The sequence below is a fragment of the Equus quagga genome, chromosome 3, assembly GCF_021613505.1.
Source record: "Equus quagga isolate Etosha38 chromosome 3, UCLA_HA_Equagga_1.0, whole genome shotgun sequence".
Classification (NCBI taxonomy): domain Eukaryota; kingdom Metazoa; phylum Chordata; class Mammalia; order Perissodactyla; family Equidae; genus Equus; species Equus quagga.
Window position 1 is genome coordinate 23,444,474 of NC_060269.1, and position 26,985 is coordinate 23,471,458.

A 26,985-nucleotide genomic window follows, 5' to 3' on the forward strand; every position below is an offset into this window, starting at 1 on the left:
AAATACAAAGGGTACCATGGAAAATAGCTACTTAACACAAAATAATACAGTTATGGAGGAATTGAGGCACAAAATTGATGTACGCTACTTTATTCTGTTCGCTTCAGTTGGGATTCTGTTCCTTCGAGTATTACATTATTCTTGCAAAGTTCACCACTGATCTTTCCACTGCCATGTGATCTTCACGCTGATCTTCACAATGCTCAAATTTTAGTTTTGCTTTTAGGCCTTGAAGCAGTGTTCAGAACAGCTCATGCCCTCTTTGTTCTCCTGATTTAATGCCAACACACACTTCTAGTATCCTCTTACCTTCTCTGGCTATTTGGATTTTACCAATCTACTTCTCTAACCAAACGATGATAGAACTTCTTCAAAGTTGTGTCTTTAACTTCTTTTCTCACTCCATATATGCTTTCTTATCTGGAGAACTCACTCATTCAAAAGGCTTTAAGTGATGTTTCTATTTCAGAAATTCTAAATTTAATGATCTATTCTAGATCTTTATTCAACATTCCAGGTTTTATACCCTAATGTCTCCTTGACATTTCCTCTTGACTATCTTTTAGCTGTGTCACCCTTAAAAAGTCCCAAACGGAACAGCCTCATAACCAATTTGGCATCCTTATTACGTAAGTTATTTAAGCCAGTAACCTGTATTTCACTCATAACATTTTCCTCTCTGTCTCATTTTCACTTTTTTATCTTAAACCTGAAAAGTATCAAATTTAGCTTATAAATTATATTTCAAATTCATCCATTCCTCTCCCTTTCTACTGCCTAGACACATAAGTTAAGATCATCTTTCTTTAATCAAGACAATTACTATCACCTCTTCACTAAGTTTGTACTTTCTCTCTTGCCAGCTCTAATCTTCTAGTCCGCCTTAATCATGAGCTTCATTCATGATGAATAAGATTTCTCAAACAATGACAATAACAAGGTTTCAACAAATACTTGTATATAGGACAACAATTTTCCAGGTATGCTACTCTTCTCTCAAGTTTCTCTAATTCATAAAGCGCTTTTATTCAAGGGCATTTTGTACCTTAAAAACCCTTCCAACCAAATTTTCCCTGGTGCATTCCTATTCATTATTCAGATCTTTAATGAAAAACCACTTTCTGCACTTTCTGAACCTTCTCCAACACTTGCATGTCACTTAGAACCTCTTTAACTTATTCTCAAAACAAGATCCCTTTCCCCATAGCTGCTACCACAAGGTATAATCATTTATTTGTGAGATTATTATTTAATATTTTTCTCCTTTATTAGACTCTCAGCTCTTGTAGGTTATGTATGGTGAATAATGTGTCCTGAATATACCAATTACTTTGGTGTGAAGAAGAATTTGATTGGAGAATGACAGAGAAATATTTAATCCAAGTGTGGTTTGAATGGGCCAGTAATAATCCTGTGCCATGAACTGAGGAGACCTCTGCTTTTTCTGTACTAATCTTAGAAAGCATTTTCAGGTCTCAGGGATCCCCTACATAAAAAAATATTATATCTACAATTCATGGTATGACAGCATGATCAGAGAGTTGTAAATATACTAATATAACAGTAATTTTAAATAGTCTTTTCAAGTACAAAATTATATTTTCATTTTGGCCAACTTATTAGACTTTCTTTGTATGATTCTTCTTCTCTGTAAAAAGGCTATCAACTCTAACTCAAATCACTAATGTAGGGAGAGAAAACTTCATAATTTTCCATTTTTAAAAAAAGATAAACTGGGGCTGGCCCCCTGGCCGAGTGGTTAAGTTCGCACGCTCCGCTGCAGGCGGCCCAGTGTTTCCTTAGTTCTAATCCTGGGCGTGGACATGGCACTGCTCATGAAACCACGCTGAGGCAGCGTCCCACATGCCACAACTAGAAGGACCCACAATGAAGAATATACAACTATGTACTGGGGGCTTTGGGGAGAAAAAGGAAAAAAGAAAAAAGAAAAACTTTAAAAAAAAAAAAAGACAAACTTTTTAAAGTAGGCCTAAAAGTCTTGTCACAAATTCCTATCATGCAAATACTAATGAATATAATATATAGTATATGATATGGGCAAAAGTGAACGTTTTTCTTATTTAAAACTGAAAATAGGGGCAGGCCCGGTGACGCAGCAGTTAAGTGCGCACGTTCTGCTTCTCGGCGGTCCGGGGTTCGCCGCTTCGGATCGCGGGTGCGGACATGGCACCGCTTGGCAAAAGCCATGCTGTGGTAGGTGTCCCACATAGAAAGTAGAGGAAGATGGGCATGGATGTTAGCTCAGGGCCAGGCTTCCTCAGCAAAATAAGAGGAGGATTGGCAGCAGATGTTAGCTCAGGGCTAATCATTTTCCTCAAAAATAAATAAATAAATAAATAAAATAAAACTGAAAGTAAATTTTTGTCAACTTTTCTTTTTAAAAAAAGTATTTAAACTTTGCTTACACTCCTTAGAAATTTTAAAACTTCTATTCTATGAAAGTTAACAACTCCTAAGACAAACATAATTCCATTTTAAGTAACTGGTCTAAGCCCTAATAGGATTTTATTTATCTAAAGATTGGCTGTAGAGATTTAACTTAAATCACAGCTGTAAATTACTTTTAATTCATGCTATTTGCAACAGGAAAGTTTACTAACAATGTTCAACAGTAAAGCTACTGAAACTATAAGCTAAAGCAATATGAATAAGAATGTAGCCTAGGACACAGTTTTGTATGAAATTTTGAATTTTATTGTAAAGTATAGAATCATGTTCAGAAAAGATTAAGCATGTATGAAATTATGATTGTATATTTTGATTTCTTGATTTCTCCTATAAGACTATATATATAAAAGTATTAATTTAGAAAGTAAAAGTAAATAATGAAAATTATCTCTTTTTTGTAAAACCTGTTCTTGATCTTTTTTTTCTGTACTTAATTTTGGATCAAACTTGAGAGAAGGACATAGAGATCTTATTTGCACATACAGACGTATTAAACAATCATTCATTTTTAATATGATATTCAAATTCGAGTGTTCTTTTTATCTGGTAACTCTTATCTTTTTCAAATGATTACTCCGCATCTAACAACGTTCTTTTTCTTCTCCCCATTAAGTTCTCAGGCTGAACAGAAGATTCACAGAAAGGATCCATCACCCAGCCACACCCTTGTGTTGAAAGAGAGGGAGGAATACAGTGATTTCAATAAAACTTGAGTCTTGTTGATATCATTCCTCACTTTTAAGCCAAAACAGCAGTGAAATCATTTAAAAATTTTCTCTTGCCACATGGTTTTCCAAACAGTTATTTTCCTTTTAAATCTGAGAATTCTGTCACTTGCTTTCAAAAACATATTCTCCAGGATCTTGCAAGAGGTTTATGTGATTATAAAAAGCCTGCCAAGTAGGCCGCTTTCTACAGTCATTTTCGCCTTCAAAGAACTCTACTGAACCTGACCTACCATTACTTGAAATTTTCCTGGATTTCACAAACTTCCAGCTCAAAATCCTGGTTGAAAACACTTCTGCTGTACTGCCAGATAGCCATATGTAGAGATCTATGTGCTCTTTCGTCCAGGTCTTCATACATTAAAAAAAAAATACAAAACAAGAAACATTCTGGAATGATTGGGTTTTATTTAATGAAATTATCTATAGCATTATCTAGAATTTAAACATATACATACATAGATATGTATTATGTATGTCTGTATGTATATATATCTCTCCAAAAATTTTGCCAACTCTTCAAGTATTCTATTTTAATGTAAGAATTTTTCTTTCTTTTCTTTCTTTCTTTCTTTCTCTTTTTTCTTTTTCTTCCTTCCTTTCTCCTTCCCTCTCTCCTTCTCTCTCTTCCTCCCTTCCTTCCTTCCTCCCTCCATCCCTCCCCCTCTCCTTGCTTCTCTCTCTCTCTTTCTTGAGAAGAAAAACCTGTTACTGGGTCAATCATTGATGAGGCAACATCAGTACAAATGCAGACTTATTTCCTCCAAGGTAAACTTTTTTATTTCCAGATATGAGAAAAAATTAAGTAAATCTCCAACTATTAGTTTTAGACGACTTGCTGCTCTAGAAAAAATTTTCTAAATTTCCCAATATTTACAAATAATATCAATGCTACATTGTAATATTTATTGAAGAAAGCTGTTGACTCATCAACCTAGATAAGGGAGCTGTTGTTTACTGTATTATGCAAAACTTCTTCAGCAAAATGAGACGTTATTGAAACAAGGATTTATCATGCTCTTTGAGCGTAGAAACTTTTCATCTTGTCCTAGCCTTTTGCTCACTGCAATTTTATTTTCCTTCATTGTTAGATTCTCACCAACTGTGTGATTTATCTTTTTCTGAGTAATAAGTTCTGCCAATAGATTTGCTTCCTGAGCTGTTTCACTGAATGTAGCTTTTTAAAATAACGTAGTTATAATTTCTTTGAGATTCCAAAGATGAAATAAAATGTTTTATTTTAAAATAATTAGTACTTTTTTTGTCAAATGACTGATTTTAGATAAGTGTTTTTTCAATTTTGCAAAATAGAAAAGGATAACTTGGATTACCAGCATATGTGAAATTCACTGATTATTAGCTTTCATTGTAAACGTTTCTGCGTGTGTATGTGTGTGTGTGTCCCTTTTTGCTCTAGAGAAATAACTCAGAAGATTGCAGTTCTTCATCACTAACCTTATCAGAATTGTTTGTAGGCCTAGGGCTAGAATCTTCCTCTTCTAAAATCTACCTCACCTTTAAAAATTGCCACATTCGACTATCAGATGTCTTTGTAAAACAAAAACTGCAATCAAATATAAAACAGAAGGGCATGAGCATTATATGAAACTAAATGAGAAAATCTCATAATATGTCAAATTTTATCATATAATTTGTGTCTAACTGCACAATCCATGCTTTCCAACATTTATTACAGTGAAGCACTGTGGGAGAGCTGAGTCAAGGAATGTAAAAAAGTCATCTTTTATAATGAAAACATCCTCTGATTTTCTAAGACCACAGTAGAGTTTGTTTGCTCCTGTTAGTCAATTGGTGGCAAATAAAAGAAGTCAGGCCAAGTAAACCACGAGGGAGAGGATGACATCACCAGCCGATTGTTCTCCCCACTGTGCACGACAAAGTTTGACAGAAATCAGAGGCTGCCCCTGTCTCAGGCCAAAAACTGAGAACTGGCTCAACAAATGAACATGGTCCCTACTTACTGTGCACCGCCAAAGGAAGCTGAAGGACTTCTCCCAAAATTGCTAACAAGCCTGCTTAGTAAAGTTCCCCTAGGGCAAGTTCTAGCAATTTGCAGTATGCAAAGCTCAAAGAATGTTCATGTTTTCAGTCATGATCTCTCACAAAATCTCTAGCAGAAACTCATGTGGTTTCTGCAATATCCTCACTGAGAAACTCTGTTGAAAGTAACAGAGTTAGAAAGAGGCTGAATATATTAGACGGAGCAGAAATCTTTCCATTATTTAGAACATCTTTGCAGGCTTTTCCCATCCATATGTAGGAAGGAGGGGTCAGGGTCACTGAAAATCCAATCTTGAGTAGATTTCTATGGGTGGTGCCATTCACATAGCAATTGTTCATCAGTCCCAAGTTTGCAACATTTTTAACTAAGCTAAGCAAATCTTGATTGTTCTAGGGATCCATTTATAAAACCCTATCCTATTTCTTTGGCATCAGTTTTCTTTCTTCAAAGATATTATTTCTAATAACATATGAAGATGTTTTAGTTATGCATCATCTAATAAATAACAATATCCTCTCTTGATTCTGTATGTAACTATAATTGCTTTCCCAGATTTTTCCTTCTGAAAAAAAAAAAAAAAGCACTTCATATTTTGTGACTATACTTACTCATTTGTAATTTTCAAATGCTAATGCTATCTGGCTTACATTATTATACCATCACTGAAATTTTTCTTTTTAGACCGATAATTATCTCCCTGTTATACAAAACAATCAACATTTCTCTATCTTTGTCTTCATAACTTAAAGTACTGCTGGAAAACATTCTCTACTCTTCCATCTTGAAACACATATCTTCTCTTATATTCTGTGGAATCGTATTCTCACTTTCTTCCCAACTCACTGGCTATTTATTTTCAAGCTAATTTGCAGTCTGCTCCTATTCTATTCTATCTCAGGACTTTTTCTCTCTCTACCCTATTTGTCTCAATATTCTCTCTCTTCAGGGAAATCTCTCATTCCAGTGGCTTAAATACTACCTCAAGAATCAGATGTTTAAATTATGTGCTGGATTTTCTATTGCCAGCTCAATACTACTTACTACTAGTCTCTTGTTTGGCTTCAAGTGCTATTTCTGACCATTGTTTTCTGTATGGTTTTGTATTAGAGCTGTCCAGTGAGAGAAACTCTTGCAAGTTTCAGAAGGTGGAGGTGAAGCAGAGATCATTGATGTATTGAAGGTGGCTAGAGCCCCTTGTTTAGACTAACCAGCTCATATGAACCAGGAGATTGCCACTGTGGAAGACTGTGGCAGTCAGTGGGAGCTTCTAGCAGATTCTTGGTAACTGCAGGAGCTTCGAGAAATAGCTTGGAAACACTCTCTTCAGTGCTACAAACTGAGATCTTCATTGTCAACTCTTCTGACCTTCAGACATAATTTTGAAATATGAGACCCATAATATAGCCAAAGCCATATTCTTTGCAAAAAATAACCCCCTCTCCCTTGTAAATATTTCCAAATACATCTGTTATCATTCTGGTTCATCTTGAATTCCCACATTTCTGTCACATCTCATAACGCGTATTTCTGCAAGTTTTATCGCTTCTAATTCTGAAACTAATCTTTAATTGGTCCCCTTGCCTCTATCTCCACTGCAATCACTTTAGTTAAAAGTAACTCTAGTTAGGGGCTGGCCCGGTGGCCGAGTGGTTAAGTTCACGCACTCTGCTGCAGGCAGCCCAGTGTTTCCTTGGTTCTAACCCTCAGCGCGGACATGGCACCGGCTCATCAAACCACACTGAGGCAGCGTCCCACATGCCACAACTAGAAGGACCACAATGAAGAATATACAACTATGTACTGGGGGGCTTTGGAAAGAAAAAGGAAAAAAATAAAATCTTTAAAAAAAAAGTAACTCTAGTTAGACTAACCTCTTCCTCATTTCCTCTTCTGTTCTCAAATAAATAATTTTGCCTCATAATTATCTTTTTTGCTCTTCAATTATTAATTTCTTCTATTATAGCAGTAATTTTAATATACAAACCTGTATTGGTATTAAATACGTTGAACTGAATACATTTTAGTGTAACTAAAGTTACCATTTGTATCATTCTACTTCTTTATCTATTCCCCGTAATGTCAGATTTTTCTCAAAAAAAATCATCTGTCTTATTTGTATTCAAATTTTACCTCACATTATCTTCTCCAGTTTATCCAAGCAGTCTTTTCTTCTCATAATTCCATTGAAAATTCTTATACCAAACTCACAAATGCCCTTCACTTATTTTCAGTTTGCATCTAATTAAGTTTCTCAGTAGCCTTAGTATGGTTAAAACTTTATCTTTATTATTTTTTAATTATACATTTTCTTTCTACTGTAGCTCATTTGTCCCATGAATTAATATGCAAACTTCATGCATATTAACCCCAGAATCTCTCTTTTTAACACAGATATCGACTAGGGTACTTGACTCATAAACAACTGCTCATTTGGGGGCCTAAAATTCATCTCAAAATTAATGTGATATAAACAAAATCACTGATTTCTACATCCTTCCCCAAATTTTGCTTCTACTCAATTCTTCCTCATATTGCTAAATGTTAGATTCATCTACCCCCCGGCTTAGATATCATGCTCCTCCTCTCCCTAAATAAATCATATCAAATTTATATGGAAGATCTGCTGGTCTCAGCTCTTAAATATGTCCCCAAATATAGACCTTTCTCACTACTGTCATTGCTAAACCTTAGTTCAGGCACCATAACCACCTGCCTCGGCTATTTTCTCCAGCTCTCCAAGTGATAAACCTGCCTCCACTCTTTCCCTCTTACAGTCCAATTTCTGTCCATCTCTAAAAACCAACCTGAAAGACAGTTTTAAGTACAAAATTATGCCATATTATTCCTCTAACTAAAACCCTCTAATGCCTTTTCATTGCTATGATAGCAACAGAATAAAAGAATCATATGAGAACTAGAGGAGAAAGCACTTTTCTGATATCCTTTTCTTAAACTGACAGTGATGCATTTTACAAATCTTCAAGTTTTGTCACTACTCTAACTTCAATTACGACTATACAAGGATACAAGAACGTATTCAACAATGAAGTAAATTAGCTTAGTCTGATGTAGTGGTGATAAGAATGTTGGGCACAAGTACATGTACAAGATATCTGTCAAGTTGACACTTCAACCAATGTGGCCAGGGATTTCAGCAGGAGAATTGTTATAGGTTAGAGGGGCTTCCAGCGTTTCATAATGTGCTTAATAAGCAATTGAAAATATGTACAACAATCCTCCTTATATACATGTTTTTCAACCTGTAACATTTTTAGGAGTACTCTGCTAAAATGGAAATAGCCAAAATATTGCAATATTTTTAGTTACACTAAACTAAGAAGGCCATGGTGAGAGAAAAGAATAAAACAAACTCAGGAGCAAAGTAATGGGTTTGAAAAGGATAGAAATAGCCATTGCATGTGGCAGTTCTGGAAGCAAAGCCTTGGAGCAGTAGAAGAGGTCCCTGCGCCTTTGAGAAACATACAGAAAATGAAGAGACAGATGTACAAGGCCACCACAATGAAATCTGTGACTTCTCAACATTAAAACTGTCCATTTTTTTTATTTATATTTACTTTGGCATCCTGAAAACTCATTTTTAAAGAATATCCTTAGTGTTCTCTTGCTCACTTCTTACCATTTCAACACCCACATTCAAGTTGCAGATCTCTTCTAAGTCTCATGCCAACAGAAGCTCACTGCCTACTCAGGTGCTAAGGTGACAGCAGATACCCTTTAGTTTTCCTTGCTCTTTTACCCAAGGAGTGTTAGAGCAAACAGAAAGCTTGTTGTGAAATCAACTTTGGGGTAAGCTCTTGCACAAATGACCGGATTTCTCATTTCACCTTTCAAAATGCATGTATTATCCTGTGTCTCAGTTTTCATGCATTTTTGGCACAGCTATTATGGGAAAATGATCCTGTTATGGTTTATGGTAATGTAACTCTCTAGTCTCAGAAAGTTAAAGAAAATTATACCTTACTAAAGCACAAAAAAGAGAAAAGTCGTTTTGCTTGATGCTATGGCCACTGGGTGAAATAAATTTTTGAATTGTCTTATAAACAGTAAAGTGTTTTTCAGGTTTTACTGTTGCTACACAGTATGCTATTTGATCAATGTAAAGCAGAGAAATAAATAATTCATTGCAATGATAGGAAGAAAAAGATTTACGTGGGTATACATACATATGTATTTATGCATATATATGTATATATCTATAGATATCTATCTGTATCTATCCATCTATCTCTCTATATACCTATCTAGCTAGCTAGCTATCCATCTATCTATATCTAGAATGACAGAGAAAAAGTTTAAATGTGGTACAACACAATGTGTTGTAGGTTGATTGACGACCTAATAGTTGATTGATGACCTAATAGTTCTTGCATTAGTATGAGGATGACAAAACACACACACACACACACACACACACACACAAGAATAACAAAACAAAACAAAAAACTTAGATATATTACATAGCACATATATAATTGGAAGATTAATATTAAGATGTCAATTTTCTGTAGCTAATTTCTGTTTCAATATAACTTTCTATGTAAAGCATATATTAATATCCACAGATTTTTTTAATGTTTAATAGATTGAAAGACAGAGAAAATAGTTCTATAAATATAAATAGTTATTCAGTTTTTCTTCAACGGAAGTGTGATTGTCTGTGGTGTAAATGTCTACTTCAAAAAAATAAACAAGAAACCACTTTCTAATATAAAAAGTTTTACCTTCTATTTATTAACTTTGCTGTACATAATCATAAAAATATTAGTAAAATCTTTTTTCCTGACTGTATTTCCTGAGCTAGTTTACATTTGTGATTGTTAATATAATAGGATATGACATAATTTCTACTGTGCTGTAAATCATATTGGTCTCTCTTTTTTTGTCAACAGAAAGTTCATTAAACTCAGTGAATCATATGTCTTTGCATAGGTTCAATTTACACAGCCTGGTAGTTTTTAAAAGATGTTATATTCTGCATCCCTGACCTAAAGCAGAAATATAAGCAAAAAATATTCCCTGAATATATGATGGCTCTGATATTTTAACAATTTCTTAGTATTTTCCAGAAGAGCTAATATATTGGCATAATGATGAAAAAATTTTGAATTAATACATTGCAGTTTCTAAGGCAATTTTCATAATTTCCAGCTAGTTGATAGACTATAAGTAAAGTATAATACATTGAGAAAATCTTTAAGATTATAATGATCTATATTGCAATGTCAAAAATATCATTTACATGCTGCATGGTCTCTATAAACATCTTGTTTTCTAAGTAAATGATTGGCATTTGATTTGACCAGTCAAAATCTTACCCAGTTCAATAAAACATTCCTTTCTTTTAATAATAGTTTCTGATTAACATTTGATGTCTGTATATCATATGCTAAAAGACCTGTTCCTATATGCAAATAAGAAAATAAATGAAGAGATGAAGAAGAATAACATTAATACATGTCTTTTCCTACACTTAAGAAATCCACATTCTAATGTGAGAGACAAACCAGAAAGCAAGTGATTTTGGCAATATGCAAGTTTTACTAGTTACACAGAGTTCAAAGTAGTAACGGAGCACCAAGAGAGAGAGGTCCAACTTTTTTAAAGCCTTGAGAAAATTATAGCAATGAATGGTTTCCCAGGCAGCTTCCATTCTTCCTCTTTTTCTCTTCCTAACACATTCAGATTGCTTTTGGCAGCAGTACATTAATCAGTACACAGCTTTTATGAATTTTCTGTGGTATTGATCCTACACTTATGTCTAGCAATGGACATGATTGGCAAAAGTTAATTAGTGGAATCTCCTTTTTCTAGCTAAAGAGGTTGGTCCATATTTTTTTAATCAAAACTTTTGTGTAATAATTGATTTAAAATATGACCTACCTCTAGAGCAGGCTGATAAAATATATTATATTTTATATATATAATTAAATATATATATTATTTATTTTATTCTTCATGTCTAACCTCATTCACTACTCAATGAAGGATGCCTTCTTATCCTGCCTACATCAACCATTCCTTAAAATAATTGTTTCTTAAAGTATCATTAGCCTTTTTTTCTTTGTATTTGTCACTAATGCAATTTTACATAAATTAGTGTGCTTATTTGATTAATGTCACTCACCCACGCAGACTACCATCTCTCAGTCCAGGAACTATTTCATAAGACTTTTATTGTGTCCCTGTTATGTGACCCAGCACTATATAATAGGTGACACGTAAATAAATGTGGATATTCAGTCTATCTAATTTCCTATGTGTACTCTTATGTTTTTCTGTTTCATTTATGCCATTGTCTTCAATTAAGCAGATAAATCTTTACAGCTTTTAAATTTCATGCAGTTCACAGAATTCTTGAATCTTTTCTCGTCAGTTTGTAAAGATTGAGCCAGTGACTAAAAACATCTATTTTTCAAACTGAAGCTACCAGCTATAGTATTGTAATTCTTCATTCATATTCTCTAATTGAAAGAAGAACTTCAGTTCTTCCTGGGAAAAATCTTCATTATGCAAGTCTATATGCATAAGTAGAATTGACTTTGAAACTTGCATATTTTGTAAACATAGTTGCTCATTTGAAAACCCTAATGTGTCCATACAAAGCAGTCTCCCCATATTGCCTCTCCAAGGAAGAACGAATATGATATAAATATGGAGGGGCCGGCTCCGTGGCCAAGTGGTTAAGTTTGTACGCTCGGCTGCAGCGGCCCAGGGTTCGGATCCTGGACACGGACATGGCACCGCTTGTCAGGCCACGTTGAGGCAGCGTCCCACATCTCACAACTAGAGAACGTGCAACTAACATATACAACTGTGTACAAGGGGGGTTTGGGGAGATAAAGCAGAAAAAAAAAATTAAAAGATTGTCAACAGTTGTTAGCCCAGGTGCCAATCTAAAAAAAAAGAAATATGGAGCCACAGCTTACAAACCTGGATTGTATTAAGCGAATCTCTTTCATTATCTAAATTACAAGGCTTTTTTCATCTGAGAAATTTTTGAATATTGTGAAGAATCTTTTGAGAGTGCCTGAAATGTATTCTAAAATGTCTCCCAAAGCTGATGACAACAATGAGTGAAAGAACTCCATTTCTACCACTTCGAAAGTATAACTAAATAATTGAACACATTCAAAAGAACAAGTTTTGGAGATTGATTCAAATAGATTCTTGAAAATCTAATGGAATAAAATTGCCTCTATGCTTAGGAAACAATTCTCAATATGCAGTATTTTCAGAGAAAGCGCTTGCTGTATTTTACCTTTTCTAGTGGCATGCATGTAAAGTTTGAATTGTTCATGCCAATACTAATGAAATTATAGTGCTTAATTGCCTTATTTAAACCAGCGATATCATTACTAGTCATCCATTAGTAGTTCTTCGGAGTTTTAGCCAGGTGTCTGGCCGTCTAGCTATAACAACACCTCCCACTTTATGTTGCAATTGAAGTTCTGCCCAATAGGACATGAGATTCTGAAATAATGTGTGCCATTTCTAGGTCATGGACTTAGCAGCATATGGATGTTCTCCATCTCTGTTATGTCTCATAGCTTGAATGACAACTGGAGTAGGCATCTTGGAGGCAAAGAGAAAATCCAACTGCATTATCAGCCCTGTACTTGACCTCTCAGACTCTTCTGTGAGAGAGAGACAGGTAAACTCTCTTTTTTTAAGTCATTATATTAAGGTGTCTTATTTTGTACTAACAGTTTAGACAATTCTCTAATTAAGAAAACAAAAACCTTCATATTATTTCTAACTTAGTAGTGTAAAGTTGATAGTAAATAATCATAAATGCTTTCATTTTTATATTAGAAATAATGATAGTGAGTTATTTTTAAAAAATAAATGACTTTTTATAAGATTCTTTAAAATATAATTTTACAATTATACAATTAAATTTTACAATTTTAAGATTAATAACAGTTTTCATTATCCTTATGGTTTACTGTTGTCCTCATTTTATATTAAGGCATATAGCTTTTTCTTTCATGACGGTGATACAAATTTTCATACTGAGATTTTCTTGAAGTCAGAAGTGAATCAACCTAAATAACAATATTGAATAAATAATCATATAGATGATACATGAATATGGCAGAAGTCATGAAGATGGCATGCAAATGACACTGCAAAAAGCACTTTTAAAGTGTTAGCGCTTCCTTACAAGAAGTAATCTGAAAGAATAAGATCTATATTCTCTGTCAAGGCTGTACGACTCTGGACAACTTAGACTCTATAGCTCACTTTATTTTTTGGGGACTATTCTCAGATTATTATGTTGCGGGTAAGCATAATAATCATTCCAATTCAATAAAGTTGTAATGTAGATAAAGTTAGATATTGCTTTGAGACTGAAAAAAATAGTTTCTGAATAGTGAGTAATGCATATAACATGGTGTAGAAGGATGTGTTCTGATTAACAAAATTTCTCACAAATTCAGTTCTATTATCTATGTAATGAAACTACCCATGACAAGAACATATCTGATAATACAGAGTTCTAAAACTATAAAATTATCTTCTATTTTTACATAAATTATCACTAATTCATCCCTATAAACACAATTCTTTACAATTATGTGTAGTTATGAAATCATCAAGTTATTCTTCAGAGGACTTTGAAAAAAATCTATAAAACTACAAAATCATGACTTGCTGTTTACTATTCCTAAAGAGAAAACAGTTGTAGAGATATATAAACTTTCCCTAAAATTTAATTAGGAAATGTTAAAAAAAAAAAAAGAAATCCAATAGAAACAACAAAATTGGTTTTAACAGATAATCAAGATCATTCTGAAGTTGAACACTGTCATCTGAATACAGGTATGAAAGCAAATGAGACTCAAAGGGCTAGAGCAGGTTATCATAATTTTGGTGCACTAGAGTAAAAAGAAAAATTCCTTCAGTAGTTCTTAGGAGATGACAGATAATCAGGTGAATTTGATAGGTTAGCTCATCTGTATTGGTGGAAAAGCGAATCTAGCTCTAACTATAGGTCCCTTACCTTTCGATCCTTGATGAATTAGATTATGTGGCCTTATGGGCACATATCTTTTGCTTTAATATTTCAGACAAAGTTAATAAAGTTCCAATCTGAGGACTTCCAAGAAGTCTACAGCCATCCTCCCTTCTACTTAGGACTTCCAGTTTTACGGCAATACCAGTTATGGGATAGATCCTTGCCTGGACACGTGTTGGTTAAAGCAGGCATCACTGCACAGCGTAATGCAATTTTACTTTCAATAAAAAGTTAATATTTTTACATTTCTAAATTTCTTTATTTCCCAATTCTGCCTACTGTTTTATTTAACAACCTAATAAAACTTGTGAGGTTTTTCCTTCGGATAGGCTTTAGGGAATAATTTCTTTGTTCCATTTCCTAAGGAAGAGCTTTATGATCCAATAAGAATTATTGCTAACCTGCATTCCTTCTTCAGGGACAGAGCATACAACCTGTTTTAATATGGAATTTAATTATCATGAACATTAATATGTGATGACCACTAAGAGAATAAATCACTGGGACAAAACCAAAACAGAGGAATACTTCATTCACCTTAAAGTGGAGTAATATGTAAACTAAAAGTGGCTACTCGTGTAAAGTTGCCGTGTCTGGATTGTTTTCCTTTAATTTTGCCTTTTCTTTTGAATCCCCTTTGGATGACGGTGAATTTTTCTTTCCCCCATCCTCTCTTGCTCTAGATTTATGTTATTACTTCCTAGACCAATCTCTCCATTCCTTTTCTTACACCTTGAAAATATGCCTTTGAGGATTCAAACTCTGGTTTGATAGAGCATTTAGGTCTCTCTTCTAAGTCATATTGAACTTAATCACGGGGTCACTTGAAGCAAGCAGCTTTGCTGTTTCTAATCTACTAACTGCACATTTTCCCTGGGATTGGATAGGACTGGCTCTATTAGGATTTCTGACACAAAAGGTCAATAATTCTTTATTTCATCCATAATTTTATGTTTTGTTGTCCTATACCTCTCAAAAGTTTCACAGTTTTTGTGGAGAAAGTGAAATATCCTATCACTAAACTAGATTGCTATTTTTTTGTCTTCTTTACGTTATCATGGAACGTATTATTCTTTTCTCCTCAATTTCAAGTTTGCCACTTGGTAACTTGTCTTTTATCTTTTGATCTCTAACATATGCATGTGTAATATTATATCTATAATTCACATTTATTTCTATGTAGTTGTATTTTTGAATTTGAAACAATATGATTTAACTAAGTGGAATTGGGTTTTAATAAAAATGGTAAGGTTGCAAACAATTTATTTACTGTGCTTTCACGTCTTTTTGATGTTTTAAAAGTAATGTCAGGCTATTCTTATATAATATTTTGAATAATTTCACAAAAATATAAATAAACCTAAGTAAAATTGATCAATGATAAATTCCTTTTTAAAGTTACATATTGGGTAATTGAAAGTATTCAATTTCCAGAATGTACCTTGAAACAAATGCAGAGATGTTTCATAATTTTAATTGGGAAAACAGCTTTTGCATTAAAAGCTAAGAAGGCAAACCCTCATGTTCTAGACCAGACTGAGACACTATTTTCTGTGACTTTGGGCAAATTGTTAGGCTTAATAGTAATTGGTGATATGTGGAAAGAGTTTTATAGCTTACAAACTCTTCCAAACGCATTAGATCCTCACAACAAACTAGTTAAGAAAGGACAAGTTGATATTTAGGATGGTAAGTAAAATATATAAATATTACAAAACATTTTATTAGCAAAACACTTAATAGAACTCAGGTCCTGTTGCTCATTCCATATGTGTTCAATTATAGAATGCTGCCTCATTCAAATCAAGTCAGTTACTCCATTTCCAAACATATAAAAATTTTATGCTATTAATAAAAAATAAGCAACTACTTCATAATGTTTTTATGTGAAAAACATAAAAGAATAAATGTAAAATCGATTTTAAAATTATAGAATAATACATAACTTCTTGTATTTTATTTTTAATGCTGCAGTTTATTTTTTTAAAAGCAATTGTCTAAATATAGCAATTAAAGACAGATATTGTCAATGTGGATTAATCAATATGACTCAACTACAGGCCATTCAGAAGCAACTTGCTTCAAATATAATGGTATAGGCAAGTTGAAAGCAAAGGAATAGAAAAAATATATCGTAAAACATTGATCAAAGAAAAACAGGAGTGGCTATATTGATACCAGATAAAGTAGTACAGAGTACATAAAATACTAGAGACTGAAATGAATATTGTAGAATGATAAACAGATAAATCCATAAAAAAGACATGCAAACCCTAAATGAATATATACCAAACAACAGAGCTGTAAAATATGCAGAGCAAAAACTGGTTGAACACAAAGAAGAAATGGACAAAACCGTAATTATCTTTGTAGACATCAACTCCCGTCTCTGAACAGTTGATAGAACAGCTAGACAAAAAATCAGCCAGGATAAGGGCTGGCCCTGTGTAGTGGTTAAGTTTGGTGCACTCCACGTTGGTGGCCCAGGTTCGTGAGTTCAGATTCTGGGCATGAACCTATACCACTTCTCAGCTATGCTGTGGCAGTGACCTACCTATAAAAGTGGAGGAAGATTGGCACAGATCTTAGCTCATGGCTAATCTTCCTCAGCAAAAACAGAAAACAAAAAACAACAAAAAATAATTAGCAAAGATATAGACTAACTCCACAACATCATCAAAAAATGAGGATCTAATTGATATGTATAGAATACTAATTGTCATTTTTAGAACATTCCAATGAACAGGAGAACATACATTTATTTGAAGTGCGTATGGGACACATACCAAGAGAGACCATAAAATAAACCTCAACAAATGCAAAAAACACAATTAAACAAAATCGTGCAAAGTGTGTTCTCCGACCACCAAGGAAACAAACAAACATTATTATAGATAACAAGAAAATATCTAAACACCTGCAAACCAAATGACACACATCTAGGTGACCTAAGGGTCAAAGAGACTGTCTCAGGGACATCAAAAAATCCCGAGTGGGCTCGCCTTGTGGCATAATGATTAAGTTCGCACGCTTCATTTTGGCAGCCTGGAGTTTGCAGTTTCAGATCCTGGGTGTGGACCTACACCACTTGTCAGGCCATGCTGTGGCAGCACCCCACAAACAAAATAGATTAAGATTGTCACAGATGTTACCTCAAGGACAGTCTTCCTCAAGCAAGAAGAGGAAGATTGGCAGCAGATGTTGGCTCAGGGCAAATCTTCCTCAAGCAGAAAGAGGAAGATTGGCAACAGATGTTAGCTCAGGGCCAACCTTCTTCACCAAAAAAACAAAACAAAAAAACCAAAATCCATTGAATTGAGTATATGAACATATAACAGAAAAATTTATGAAACATAGTAGAACAAGGGCTGATAGAGAAATTTATAACACAAAATGCCTGCATTGCGAAAGAATCAAATCAACAATTGAAGCTCCCACCTCAAGAAATTAGCAAAAGAGGAGCAAAATAAACCCAAAACAAGCAGAAGGAAGGAAATAGTAAAGATGAAAGCAGAAATCACTGAAACTGAAAACAGAAATACAATAGATAAAACAATAAAACAGAGTTATATTTTTGAAAAGATTAATAAAAACTGAGACAGAGTTATATTTTTGAAAAGATTAATAAAAACTGAGAAATCTCTGGCAAGAACAACAAGAAAAAAAGAGAGAACACAAATTTCCGTTATCAGGAATGAGAGAAGGGTATTACTACACCCCCTGTATGAATGAAAAGAATATTGGAATACTACAAACAATGCTTCACATATGAATTTGACAAATTAGACAAAATGGGGCAATTCCTTGAACACAAACTGCCGCAATTCACTCAGCAGGAAATGGATACTATGAGCGGCCCTACAACTTTTAAGTAAATTGAGTCTTTAATAAACCAATGCAAAAGAGAATTCCCGAGGCCCATGTGGTTTGGCAAGAAGTAATGAACAAATGTTTAAAGAGGAATTAACATCAATTCTACACAATCTTTTCCAGAAAATAGATGAGGAGGAAATACATCACATTCTATATTGTGATGTTAACATTACCCTGATACCAAAACCACTACAAAAACAAACAAATCCCACATTGCAATATTAAACTAAAGTAGAAATCAATAGCAAATATTTTAAAATCTCCAAATATTTGGAAGTTTAAAAACACATGCCTTAACTCTATCTCTAGTATCTCTTTATTATGGTGTATGCAAAAAATTCTAAGGAATCCTAAGAAGTTTATAGTCATTTTACTAAAAATAATAAGCACATTTTGTAATTACACAGGATATGTGGTCTATATAGAAAAATCAACTGTAGTCCATACCAGAAATAAATAATTTGAAAATGAAGTTAAAAATTCATAATAGCATCATAAAATATAAGATTCTTATGAATAAATTTAACAAAAGATGAATAAACCCCCCCCACTGAAAATTAGAAGTTCCTAATAAAATCATACATACATTTATCCTACGATTTGATAATTTCAGTCCTGTGTATTCACCAAAAAAATACAAAACAAACCAAATCCAGCACCGTTACCACCATGCACACACAAAACAAAAAGACATTCTCAAATATGTAAGGATTCAAGATCATGCCGGCAGCCCCATGACTTCCCACAAATCCTCCTTGGAGCTGTGAGCCATGAAACAAGAAATTAATTAAAATAAAATTTTGTGATAAGAAAATTGTAGAGGAACGAACAGTTGATGGCCACTCAATCCGTTTAACATAGAATTAATAGTGCAGAACTAGATATTTGTGGCGCAAAACATCATCTGAGTTTTAAAATATTTAAAAACAAAATTCACTCTAAAAGATTAACACTTTTGCCAGTTCTATTTAAATTTGAATTGTGACTACTTTATACAATATGTATTATAGAAAGTGAAAACTAAATGAACATTTTTTGGAGAAAATACGCAATCCCAATCAAATTCTCTTCCAACTCTTTATTTTCCATTATATGTTTTGAGTTATTTTCTCAGTGGTTGCTTCAGGGCTTACTATGTACATTTTAATTTATCACAATGTACTTCAGATTTACGCTAAGTTAATTGCAGTGAGATGTAGAAATCTTACTCCTATATAGCCTTGGTCCTTGTTCTCCTTTTCAGTGCTATTTGTATGTGTGTGTACATTCACATACAAAATTATGTTATATATAAAATAATATACATAATTTGTATATGTGTATATACATGAGTATAGATTCATATGTATATAATTATATATATGCATTGTATTTATATATGTTACAAATCATACAATACCTTGTTATAATTATTACTTCATACATTTTTACGTCTATTAAAGAAATTGAGAAAATAGAGGAAATCAAGTATATGTTTATAGACTCTGTTACATTTGCCTTGTTTACTATTTCTTGTTCCTTTAGTTCCAAAATACCATCTGGTGTCACTTATTTACTCCAGTTACAACTCTGTTCCCACTAACCTTCTTCGTGTTCTTTTGTCAAATATATTACATTTCTTTATGTTATAGGTCCAACAATATAACTCTACACATATGTTCATACAATTCCTGTTTAAATCAGTTTGGAGGAGAAAAGAATGCATTTATACTGTCTTTATAATTACACAATTACCTTTAAAAGTGTTCCTTGAGTTTGTGCAGATTTAAATTTCTATCTGGATATACTTACTAGAAGCCTGAAGAACTTCCTTTAGTATTTTTTGTAAGGTAGACATGATAGCGACAAATTCTCTCAGTTTTATCTGTGAGTGAATTCATTTTTGAAAGGTATTTTCCTGTATGAGCTTGTTGGTTGACAACTTTATTTTCATTTATTATTTTGACTATGTCATCTCACTGCCTTCTGGTTTCTTTTGTTTCTGATGAGAAATCAGGTTTAGTCTTTTTAAGCTTCCCTCACACATGACAAGTCATTTTTCCCATGTTATTTTCAAGATTTTATTTTTGTGTCTTTCAGCATTTTTACTATAGTATGTGTAAATCTTTTTGAATTTATCTTAATTAGAGTTCATGAGCTTGTTGGATGTGTAAGTTAATGTTTTTGATTAGCCATTGTTACTTCTGATATCTGTTTTTAATCTCTTTTTCTCTCCTCTTTCTGGTACTCCCATTGAGCATATGTTGGTGCGCTTAAAGATGTCTCAGATTTCTCTGAGGCTCTGTTTTTGTTTTTGTTTGTGACTTTTTTTGGTTTCTTTGATGAGGAAGATTGGCCTTGAACTAACGTCTGTTGCCAAACTTATTCTTTTCGCTTGAGGAAGGTTGCCCTGAGCTAACATCTGTGCCACTCTTCTTTTATTTTTTTATGTAGGATGCCGCCACATCACGGCTTTATGAGTGATTTAGGCCCGTGCCTGGGATCCAAACCACAAAGCCTGGGCTACTAAAGCAGACCACAAGAACTTAACCTCTATGCCACTGGGCCAGCCTTGGACTCTGTTTATTTTACTTCATTTTATTTTCTCTCTGGTCTTCAGATTACATACTTTCTATTGATCTGTCTCCCAATTCACTTATTTTCTTCTACCAGTTCATCTACTGTTAGCCCTTCTAATACATTTTCAAGTCAATTATTGTACTTTTCACTCCAGAATTTCCATTTGGATATATTCCAATTTTAATACATTTATAATGACTAATTTGAAACCTTTTTTGTTAAATTGCCTCCTACTGGCAATTTCTATTGCCTTTTTTTTCCTGTAATGTCATGTTGATGTTTCTTTGCATGTCTTATAATTTTGTTGTTGCTGAAAATTAGACATTTTAGGTTATATATTATAGCAACTGTGGATACTGATATCCCTCTGCTATTCTCTGGGCTTTGTGCTGTTGTTTGTTTTTTATTTGTTCTGTGGCTTAGCGGGGCTATTTTACTGAAGTCTATTTCCCCTGTAGTGTGAAGATTTTGGTGCTGCTTCTTGGAGAAAGCCAAGGTCTTGGGTGTGCTTAATACCACACTGAGATGACAATGATTTTAGCAGGATGATTTTTGACTTTCTCTTTTTCTGATCTCTCTGATAAACTGTCTGCTTTGTTTGGTATTACACCTCTGTTTCTTAAGCTCTACTACTTACTGCTCATTGCTCTATTGACAACACCCTGGACTTAAATCGCCCAGAAGTCTGATGCAATTCTGTTTTGGCAGGAGTAGTTTTTGAGGCTGGTCTTTGAGGTTTTGATTCTAGGGGGGCTCTTCTTTGCTGTCTCTTTTCCAGGTTTTCTCAGGTGAACTAGATGGCCTATGATTTAATGAGTTGCTCTTAATTAAAAGGAGCTGCTGCCTTTAAGAGGGCCCTTAGGTTGCAGTTTCCACACTGTTTCAAATAAAATCAGTCCTTTGGGAAGAGCATCAGAGCTCTCCTGCTTTGTGGACGGCTTCTCATCCTAGGCAAACTATCCAAGCGACTATTCTTGGTTCTGGGCCAGCAGTAACTTTAGCTTCTGTTCCTCTTGGTGTTCCTCTTCCTGACTTTCCAGTGCAGATAGTCACCCTATGAGCAAGCTGAGAAGAAGGCAGTTGAGGCCCCACTATTATTGGTTTGCTGTGCCTGGAGATAGAGTCTGGGGGGAAGAAGGGAGCCTGACCTCTGACTTGTACTCACCAAGAATTTAGCATCTTCATCTTTAAGTTGAAAGGGATGAGAAAAATGGCAGCCAGCCCCTCTTGGAGAGATATAGTAAGCTTTTATTGAAGCATGAGGAAAGATCAGGGTCTGTCTTCATTTTTTCAGACATTCTCACCCTGGGTGAAGCTTTTATCAAGCTAAGCTGTCGAAATAGGAAGGGGGAGAATGGAGTGGGTGGTGGCTCACATGTTAGACTCTCACTGATCATACTGGGTTTTAGTAGATTTTCTTGGAGAAATACTTATTCATTTACTATATGCCCTAAGGGAAATTTCCGGAGATTTAGAATAGTTGGGATTTCTTTTGGTTTTAATAGTTTTTCCACTTTGTTTTATTGGGGAATGGGTCCATCGAGCTGCTAATGCTGTCATCCTGGAAATAGACCTCAATTTAAATTTTTTTCTTTTCCTGAGGAAGATTGTCCCTGAGCTAACATCTGTGCCAATCTTCCTCCACTTTGTATGTGGGTTGCTGCCACAGCATGGCTGCCAACGAGTGGTATATGTTCATGCCCAGGAACTGAACCTGGGCTGCCAAAGAGGAACATGATGTACTTAACCACTGGGCCACAGGGCTGGCCTTTGAAAACATTTTTTCATTCTCCAACACATAACACAAACAAAACTCAAAACAAGAAGTCTATATTAATTTCAAAATGATCTAGGAGAGCACCATTCATTTTCAAAGGCTATGAAAGCATACTCAGTAAGAGCATCATTGACATGGTCAGCCTTCAAAACTGCACCCTCAATGAAATAGGATTGCTTCCTACCCTGAGTGCATTGTCTTTGTATTCATTAAGCAGCATTTCTACATATTTTAATGTGTATACACTCTTTTAATCCTAGTCTGCTAAACGCTTTATCTATTATTCACAACTAATTGAATCCTGCTCCACAGCGTATCATGAAACATTTCTACTTGGCACTCTGCATTGAAAACATTGTCATACAGATACATTTCTTTGGGTTTAAAAAAGAAGAATTATGCATATTGATAAATAACTTGATGGCACAGCTCTGAAGAGGCCTCAGGACATACTTGTGAGTGAAGTAGTTATCAACTGAGAAGAACTGTCTTGCCTCCAAAATGTTCATAAATAAATCAATAACTAAAGTGTAACAAATGAAAATGTAAAATAGCGTGAAAAATGGGACTTCATACATTAAGAAGTAGGAAAGGTCTGCTAAGCATGTTATAAAAACTGGAAAATATAAACAATATAAATTGGATTACATAAAAATATCTAAAAGTTGTTCAAAAATACTACTACATATAAAATTTGAATAAAATCATTTGAGAAAAAGATATATACTTCAGTCAATGGTTTAATAACCCTACTAAAGCAAAGAACTAGTGAGGATTTGAGGAATTTTAATTTAGAAATAGGTGAAAATGAAAACATACTGTTCATGGGAATATTGCTGGATTTAATAAAGCTGCAAACAATTTGGAATGTCTCCCTCAAATATGGACCTTGGGACCCATCTGTGGAGACAAAGTGGTCTCAGACCGGATGCTTATTTAGCCAGCTCTTGAAAGATTATAGCTTTCCTTACCCCCACTGCTATCTCATATAGTACATGTGCCCTTTTCACTACACTAACACCCCATCCTCAAGCATAATCCATTTCTCATGGCTAGTACCCTACAAATATGTAGCATTCATGGGACACACATCCAGGTCTCAAGGAGTTCACTTAGATACCTATCCTCACTTTGTCAACAACATAAACAAAAATGAAATATAAAATAGAGAATCAAAAGGAATAAGGCCACACTTAGTTGGGAAAAGAAAATCAGGAAGAAAATTTTCATGGGTAAAATGTCATTTATAATAAACTTTAAAGAATGGATAGGATTGTTTCTCCTTGCAGTTCTATCAGTTTTTGCCTCAAGTATTTTGATGTTCTCTTGTTAGGCACATACACATTTAGGATGTTATGTCTTCTTGGAGAATTGACCACTTCATCCTTTTCTAAGCCCCTCTTTATCCCTGATAACTTACCTTGCTCTGAAGTATGCTCTGTCTCAATTTAAGCTAGTTACTTCCATTTTCTTTTGATTACTTTTAGCATGGTATATATTTCTACGTCTCTTCTTAATTTATGTGTGTCCTTATATTTAAAGTGAGTTTCTTGTAGACAACATATAGTTGGGTTTTGTTTTTTGATCCAGGCTGACAATCTCTTTTAGATGGTACATTTAGAACACTGACATTTAAAGTGATTATTGATATAGTTGCATTAATATCTTCCTTTCAGAGTTCATTCAGGTCGCTGAATTAAAAATACCATATGCTAAGTCACTTAAACAACAAACATTTATTCCTCACATTTCTGAAGGCTGGGAAGTCCAAGATCTAGTGCCAGAGATTCAGTGTCTGGTGATATCTTCCTTCCTGGTTCGTAGATGGCTGTCTTCTCATTGTATCTTCACAAGTTGGAATGGGCTCAGAAGCTCTCTGGGCTCCCTTTCTATAAGGGCATTAATCTCCTCCTAATGACTTAATCACCTCCCAATGGCCCCGTTTCCATATATCATCGCATTGGGGATTAAGTTTCAACATATGAATGTCCAAGGGACCCAAACATTCAGTCTATAGTTCTACCGTATTTAGTATTGATTTCTATTCGTTGCATCTGTTCAGTGTTCCTATTTTTGTCTTTCACTCCTTTCTGTTTTTGTGGCTTTAATTGAGCATTTCATATGATCCCATTTTCTCTCCTTTCTTAGAATTTTAGTTATACAGTTTTTGACTTTTTTAGTGGTGGTCCTGGAATTTGCAATATACATTTACAACTTATCCAAGGCCACTTTGAAATAACACTATACTGCTTCACAGGTATTGCAAGTACTTTTAATAACACAATAATCCTAATTCCTTCCTCCTATATCTGTATCATTGCTGTTGTTCATTATATGTGTACACAAGCATAAATAAGCAACATATATATTTATATTCAAATACATTGTTATTATTATTTTGAACAAACGCTTATCTGTTAGATCAATTTAGAAGAAGAAAAGTTAATTTTATCTTTGCTTATTCCTTCTCTAATGTTTATCCTTTTTTAATCCAAATTTGAGTTTCTGATTGGTATCATTTTCCTTCTGTATTAGTCTGCTCAATCTACCATAACAAAATATCACGTATTGCACAGCTTAAACAATAGAAATTTATTTTCTCACTGTTTTGGAGACCAGAAAGTCCAAGATTAAAGTTCTGGCAGGGTTCAGTTTCTCATGAGGACTCTTACTGGCTTGCAGATGGCTGCTTTGTCCTCACAAGGTCTTTCCTCTCAGTGCACATGGAGAGAGAGAGAGAGAGAGGAAGCGAGAGAGAGAGAACTCTTCCCTCTTCTTCTCCTTATAAAACCAAGAGTATTATTGGATTAGGGCCCCATCTTTAAGATCTTATTTTAACCTTCATTACCTCCTAAACACTGTGTCCAGATACAGTCACTGTGAGGGTTAGGGCTTCCCCATATGAATTTGAGGGGGCCACAGTCTAGTCTGTAGCATTCTACTCCTGATCCTTCCAAATTCATATTCTTGTCTTATACAAAACACATTCATTTCCTTCCAACAGTCACAAAAGTCTTAACTCCTTCCAGTATGAACGCTAAAGTCTAAAGTGCAAAATGTCTATAAATATTATCTAAACCAGGTATTGGTGAGATTTGAGGTATAAATCCTCCTGAGGCAAAATTCTTCTCCAGCTGTAAACCTATGAAAGCCAACAAGTTATGTGCTTCCAAAATAAAACAGTGGGACAGACGAAAGATAGACATTCCTATTCCAAAAGAGGGAAATTAAAAGGGAGGAAGGGATGGTGGGTCAGTCCCATGCGAGCCCAAAACAAGCAAAGTGAGTTCAATTGGATCTTAAAGCTGGCAAATAAACCTCTTTGATGAGATGCTCTGCAGGCCCAATGGGATCATCAGGGACACGAACTCCCAGCAGAGCTGTGAGGGAATCACTGCAGTGGTTCTCAGCAGCCCAACCCTCAAGGCTTCTGGCAGTGGCAGCCTGGCTTGCTGAAATGGAGTTGGTGGCCCCACTCTTTGAAATTAAAGAGGCAGCCCTGATGATTTCTGAATCGCCTTTGGTGCTGTTTGTCCCTTTTCTTGAAGAATAGTGCACCATTGCAGCCAAATAGCTCTATTGTCCAGGGCATTAGGCCCCGTTGTCTGCAGAGACATATGCCAAGACCCGCAGGGGATGCCTGAAACTGGGCTTAGTACTGAACCCTATACAGACCATGTTTTTTCTTAAACATACATACCTATGATAAAATTTAATTTATAAATTAAGCACAGTAAGAGACTAATAACAATAAGTAATAATAAAATAGAACAATTATAGCAAAATACTGTAATAAAGTTTACCATAGATCTTAGCAACCTCAGCACACGATTGTTTTTTACTTATTAAGCCGAGAACTTTCACCTTTTCACTTAACAATATGGTGGCAGTTGATCTGATAACCGGGGTGACTACTAAGTGACTAACTGGCAGGTAGCATGCACCGCGTGGACACACTGGACAAAAGGATGATTCACGTCCCGGGCAGAACAGAGATGGATGGTGAGAGATTTTATCATACTGCTTAGAATGACCCACAATTTAAAACTTACGAATTGTTTATTAGTGGAATTTTCCACTTAATATTTTTAGACCAAGGTTTGCCTGCACATAACTGAAACCACAGAAAGCAAAACCTCTGATAAGATGAAACCCCTGTGTTGTAGAATTCTGGAAGTATGGAAACCTTCTTTTATTTTATCCCATCTCTGTTCCCTTTGATCCAAACTGGCAGTGTCTCGGCTACCATAATCCCATCTTTATTGTGGACTTCTACTGTGATGGCTGATTACGTCTGTAATTTATACCCATACTAATCTCCTTTTTTGTCTCCTTATCAAATAGTTGTTCAGTCACAATCTTAATGTTCTCTTCAGAAAAAGCTTCCTCATTTTTTGCCACATGGATATGCTAAGAATTTTCCCAGTCTTTGAGTTCTGGTTCCTTTTTTCCTTAAGAATTCCTTCAATTTATCTCTCTCCTCTCACATTTTACTATAAGCAGAAAAGAGAAGCAAGCC